At 37.0% G+C, this 6,719-nt stretch overlaps 1 protein-coding gene across 2 annotated transcripts in view; it reads right to left on the bottom strand.

The window, feature by feature from the left end:
* LOC144971999 (G-protein coupled receptor dmsr-1-like) overlaps window positions 1-6,719 on the bottom strand; it is a 91,469-nt gene that overhangs the window by 76,465 nt on the left and 8,285 nt on the right. The window lies entirely within an intron of this gene.

Genomic DNA, 6,719 nt, shown 5'->3' with positions numbered 1-6,719 from the left:
TAGTAGTAGTAGTAGTAGTAGTAGTAGTAGTAGTAGTAGTAGTAGTAGTAGTAGTAGTAGTAGTAGATCTGTTTTTGCTATTAAATTGAAGCTCACAATAAATTTCACATTATTATTTATTTCCTCGAGCTTCGAGCAGCAACATTTACATGACCCAATGCAAAATGTAGGCCATCTGGCACAGAATTACCGGCAAATCTAAAAATCATAAAACTATTTTTTACATACTGATATACGAATAGCTTGCAAACCGTTTTTATTTCAGGCTAATTAATTCCGTCATCTGTTGACTGAAATTAATACGAAGAAAATATGAGTATTTTGACTAAGTCCTTATTTGCGAATTTAAATTATTTTACGCCATTTTAGCATTCATATTCATTATCGATGCTGTGTATAGTCTTCGTGAAGTTAGACACGGAGCGTACAGCTCATCGAAGACAATAGAGTCACAAAAAGGTATATTATGATATCTGTAAATCTTTGTCAATAAAGTAACGTTTTTATTGAATGCAATACGTTTAGGTGTAATAATCAGAAGACGGGTCAGCCGGATATATTGTACCAACATACAAGACTCAGTGTAAACTTGAACGTTTATAGTCTGATATAAGTTAGTGAGTAGTAATCACTAAATGGCTGTATAAAATCTATATTAACGACTGAGTGACGTCAAATTTGTTCCATCTAGAGAAGAAACAAAGTTGACGTCACTCAATTCTTTGTTGTTATGTTTAGACAGCCTGTTTGTGTTGTACATACATGGTATCAATAAGACTTAAAGAGTTAAAGGTTACACACAGTTTGTGTGTTTTGTTGTGTTTAATCTTTCGGGCGGATGTTGCAAATATTTCACCAAAACGAATAGCTTCAATTCTGAAATTCAGTTTCCTTTTTAACCCTCTCCTTACCAACTGTAGGAAAATCGTCACATTCGATACGATACAACCAACATTTGTCTTATTCAAATTTCTCTTGTACATCATAAAATTTAAATAAAATGAACTGTCTGTTGCAGAACGTGTCTTGCTAAAGAAATTATTTATCGCAAGAACTTTACTTGTATTGTATTTGAGTGATAATAAATCTATTTTGTGTTTGTTTGGTGTGAAGTTTTGGGGAATATCCTGAAAATGGCTGGTAAGGAGAGAGTTAACAGGTTAAGCTTTAACCATCTACTTCATCAGCCCCAAAATGACTGTACTGCCGTACTCTGGAAAAATCCATATTTTAAAATTTGGCCAGAAAACTAGTCCTTCAAATATCGATCGATTTAAATGGCCCTTTTCTTGACAAAAAATCTCAAACCTGGAACTTGGCCAACTGCTTCATCAGCCCGAGGTTTGAGAGTTATTTTTGTTTTGTTTTTTCTGCCATGATGAAGGTCATTTAAATTGATCTCTATTTAAAGAACGAGTTTTCTGGTCAAATTTCAAAATATTACGGGTTTTCGAAAGGGCGGCAGTGTAGAAAGTGAGGGTTCTACTGATAACTTGAAGTAGGATTTGGCAGTAGCTTGCTACTACTCGTATGTACCTACTTGTTATGCTAAGCAATGGGACTAAAACTTCAAGGCTGGAGGAGCCGATAGCCTTAATGAGCTTAGTGATCTTGTATGTGTAAAGCCTGTGTAGTTATGCTGGACTGGGGCTTAACGGGGTGCCTACACTCTTGTCATCAATCAAAGAATGAATAGGGCTAGTGCGGATTATAATTAGTAGTAATTCAGAAAAGTGAGTGGAGCAGGCACTTATGTTGGTAACAACAAGATATGAAGTGAGAAGAAAAGAGCCAGAAGACAATAGAGAATAAAAATTTTTTCGCGGCGGTGGTGGGGTTTGAACCTGCGACCTTATTGGTACGGCAACTCCGCCTGGCAGGTGAGAGCGTGGCTCTACCGTGTGAGCTATCCACGAATACAAAAAATATTCGTTTCAAACCCAAGTCATATTTCTAGAGACCTCTCTCACCCACTTTTTGGAGATCGCAGGCTCGCTCGCGCACAACCATCGCGAAGTTATTTTTGACCAGCAGTTAAGCTTAATAGCCAATATTCTCAACACAAACATATAACATAGAAACGATTGAGACAGTGAGTATGCTCCGGTATATGGGGTGAATTTTTAATTCAGAAAAGTGAGTGGAGCAGGCACTTATGTTGGTAACAACAAGATATGAAGTGAGAAGAAAAGAGCCAGAAGACAATAGAGAATAAACATTTTTTCGCGGCGGTGGTGGGGTTTGAACCTGCGACCTTATTGGTACGACAACTCCGCCTGGCAGGTGAGAGCGTGGCTCTACCGTGTGAGCTATCCACGAATACAAAAAATATTCGTTTCAAACCCAAGTCATATTTCTAGAGACCTCTCTCACCCACTTTTTGGAGATCGCAGGCTCGCTCGCGCACAACCATCGCGAAGTTATTTTTGACCAGCAGTTAAGCTTAATAGCCAATATTCTCAACACAAACATATAACATAGAAACGATTGAGACAGTGAGTATGCTCCGGTATATGGGGTGAATTTTTAATTCAGAAAAGTGAGTGGAGCAGGCACTTATGTTGGTAACAACAAGATATGAAGTGAGAAGAAAAGAGCCAGAAGACAATAGAGAATAAAAATTTTTTTTTTATTTTGTATTCGTGGATAGCTCACACGGTAGAGCCACGCTCTCACCTGCCAGGCGGAGTTGTCGTACCAATAAGGTCGCAGGTTCAAACCCCACCACCGCCGCGAAAAAATTTTTATTCTCTATTGTCTTCTGGCTCTTTTCTTCTCACTTCATATCTTGTTATTATAATTAGTAGGACGTCGACCAAGTGCTGATGGGGATTGGGTTACCTCTTTCACTGCGGGACTGACTTATATCAAAATGGTGGCGCCACTTTATAAAGCATTCGTGTAGTGCAATATCCACTAAAGATCCTCCAGGCGCTTGGTAATGGGTCACTCACTATCCAACAGGAACACTTGCTTGACATGTCGGTCGGCACATGACTGGTGTTACGTGACATTATTTTGTTGTTGTTAATTTGTGGACAGAAACAACGCTGTTAACGGCTAGGTACTCATTTTACATCTGATAATGGTGAAGGAATGTTAGTAAAGAAACTTTTTCTTGTTGTCAAGGTCTCAACTATGCGTTGCTCTGAGTGGGACTCGAAAACCATGACCTCCGGAGGGGAGTGTCACACCACAATAAGACTACACAGCTACACTGAATATGGTTGAAAAATGGTTTTTAAGAACTTAAATTCTCTCCAATCAAAGTGAAAAGACGAGTTTCAGAGCACTAGACCACAGAGCCATGAAATAATGCCCGAGTCACATTACTGTAAATTGTGACCGACCATTTCAAAGCGGTATCATATAACAATTAGATCTAACTTCTATTCTAAACATTGGAAAATATAATATTTTTTTACATTACAAAATACCCTGAGTTCGTATTCGTTATCATTTTAATTCTAGATTCGTTTCTAACACGTAGCGCCATAAGACTTGGTCAGAGCGTGGACTTCGGTCAGAGTGAACCCGAATTCTGCTTTTAAAGGGTTAAAGTTGTGATGAGTAAAATGAAATGTCATCTGAATTAGGAAAACAGTATGTGTGATAAATGTGTGTACTCTGATCACTCTGTATGTGTGTGTTGGTGTGTCTGTTTGTGTGCGTGTGTGTCTGTGTGTGATTGTCAAAAAGCTCTCAAACCCGGGACTGGGTCTCATTCCCAGGTGTGAAAGTTATTGACAAAATGAGGGTCATTTTAATCAATCGATATTTGAAGGGCGAGTTTGTTTGTTTGTTTGTTTGTTTGTTTGTTTTTTTTGGTTTTGTTTTTTTTTTTTTTTGTTTGTTTTGGCAACAATGTTTAAAAACTATATTGCTTTCTTTCAAAGCACGTCAGACATTTGTAACTGAAATAAATTGCGTATTTCCTGTTATTAAATTAATGGCCGCGCTCCTACATGCAATATGCTGTTCCGTAAGGCTCATTTGTAATGTAATGTAATGTAATGGGAAAATTATATAGTGCCATTATCCATTTACAATGCTCAATTGCGCTTCACAATAGCAAAAACAAATAAAAAGTAAACAAATTATTAAATATGCACATACACACACACACACACACACACACACAAATTATATATACATATATACACATATAATACACATACATAGATAGATGTGCATACACAAACATTCACATGGACATATACATATACACACACATGACTGAAATAGATGTAGCTTAGATTTAGTTTCTGTAATCATGCTTATTATAAACTTGAGCTTTAACTTGAGCGAGCTTTTGTATAGAGCAATATCCACTAAATGTGCTCAAATCAAAGTGTATTAGTCCCTGACCAACAGCAACATGTAGAACGAATGTGTGTCTGTTTTAATGATAATCCTGAATGGCAGTTCTCTGAAATTCACATTATATTAAAAATGTCGTCAGTCTGATATTGATCAGTTTAAATAACCTTCACCTTGTCAAAAAGCTCTCAAAACCGGGACTGGGTCTCATTTCCCGGGTGTGAGAGTTTTTGACAAAATGAGGGTCAATTTAATCAATCGATATTTGAAGGGCGAGTTTGTTTTTGTTTGTTTTTTTCCTGTTATTAAATTAATGGCCACTATGGAAAAAACACGTATTTCAAAACTTTTGGCCAGAAAAATCGTCCTGCAAACTTCAATCGATTTATCTAATTGAACCTCAGACTTCGCGATGTCTTGCATTAAGGCACGGATTTGGGTTTTTTTTTGCCATGATGAGGGTGATTAAATTCAAATGGTATTTAGAAAGACGTGTTTTCTGGCCATTTTTTTGGTAATAAATCGATTTTAAGCGTTCGACGGTTAACTGGTTATAATCACTTTACGTCAGACCTGCCTAGTACTAGGGAAAATTCGTAGAAATACGATTTTTTTGGCTCCAGCTACAAAACTGCATTCGCCTCTTTGACTCAATAAATCTCGTTGAGAAGGAGGAAGGTTTAGTTCCTTAGAAACTATATTCAGGACTTTGGACCATTTTTAAAATTATGCTGAGGACAAATTAAATCGTTTATTTCTAAGCTATTTAAAGTTAATTTTTCTTCTTTTTTTCCCCCCTGTAAACAGCGGGGTTTTTTTTTTATTTCAAGTAGACAGCTCTGCTTTACACTCTACACGCTCACATGCGCTTAATATTATATATAATGCTATGAACCCGTCACCAAGGTGGGTATGATTGATTATTGACTATTTCAGTACAACAATAATATTATAAGATGAATAGTTTAATAGTCTCACTAACGTGTGTGTAACTGTGTGTATGTGTGTGTGTGTATATGTGTGTGTGTAACTGTGTGTATGTGTGTGTGTGTGTTTGTGTGCGTATGTTTATGAGTGTGTATGTTTATGTGTGTGAATGCGCCGAGCGAGGCTCGAACCCAAGACCTTCCAACCCGAAAGCGAGTGGATACTACAAGAGTTAAACATAGCCGCACGAGGTCAGCAAGTAACCTATTACGGTTAAAATAAATCTTCTAACATAATAAGAATATTTTATTATAGAGAACAAACGTGTTTTGTCAAAATACTTGTTCCAACATGATTGGAAGTGTACAGCCTGTCTTCACGAGGACTGGATACATTATCTCGTGAATCTGATCTTCTGAATTCAGGGTGATGATAATATCTTATTTTTTAACCTAAATTTTTGCTTGTCGTCAACAAATTAAATACCATCCGTCCTCGCTCTTTTACATCCCATAATCAAAAGAATCCGTCGTTTTTTTTTTTGGTTTTTTTTTTTTGTTTTTTTTTTTTGTTTTTTTTGTTTGTTTGTCTTTTAGGTTTTTTTGTTGGTTTGTTTCGTTTTAGATAGAAAGGATAATATGAGCGCCTCGTAATGATATGGTTCTACAGTCGTGACGTCACTTACCTTGTAATGACGCACAGTAACTGGTTCTAAACTATCGGAACAATGACGGACGCTACTATCTCCATCACCGCCCTTCTCCGAGAGCATAAATGTGTATCCAGAAGATAAAACCAGTAAAAGATTTGACTATATTTTGACTTTTATGCATTCTGATCAAACGACATGTAAAAAAGTTCTAGGCAACACGAAGAGTACCGATTATCTTTGTTTAGAACCAAGCTGCTGGTTGCTGGACCTATGTGTCATCAGACTATTGAATCCTATTAGTTTTTGCTATTTTTGATAATATAATAAAATCGAGTTTCCCTTAAGACCAAAAGGGCATAGTAATATATTTATATCTCTGATTTCTCGGGCGTAACAAGGTCTCGCTCGTACCAACGCCCTATTATGCGATACAGAAAATAATTATATATCACGGGATTGGATAATATTAATTATATCCGTTATACTCCTGGGTATCGTATACACATCAATTATGACCGCCGTGTATTTATTTTCAGGTCTGATAACGAATATTATCATGGGCTCGTTGATGTAATGGAAATACTCTCAAACCAACTCTAAATATTGTCCTTTACAGCAATGCTAAAACGAGAGCATAATTGCATTTGGTCAACAGACCTGGAAATATGAGCACGCCGACCGTAACCTAACACAACACACCAATCAGCCTGGCATTATATCAGAGTGAGTAAAATGCAAGAGCACTGCCGTGCGCTGAACAATAAACACGTCTATAAAATTTTGAGCCAGAAAACACGTCCATCAACCATCAAAGGACCCT

Source organism: Berghia stephanieae, chromosome 4 (genome assembly GCF_034508935.2).
Source record: "Berghia stephanieae isolate SIO BIC M18660-M18661 chromosome 4, UCSD_Bste_1.3, whole genome shotgun sequence".
NCBI lineage: Eukaryota > Metazoa > Mollusca > Gastropoda > Nudibranchia > Aeolidiidae > Berghia > Berghia stephanieae.
The sequence above is the reverse complement of the archived record's forward strand: the minus strand, read 5'-3'. Positions and strand labels throughout refer to the sequence as shown.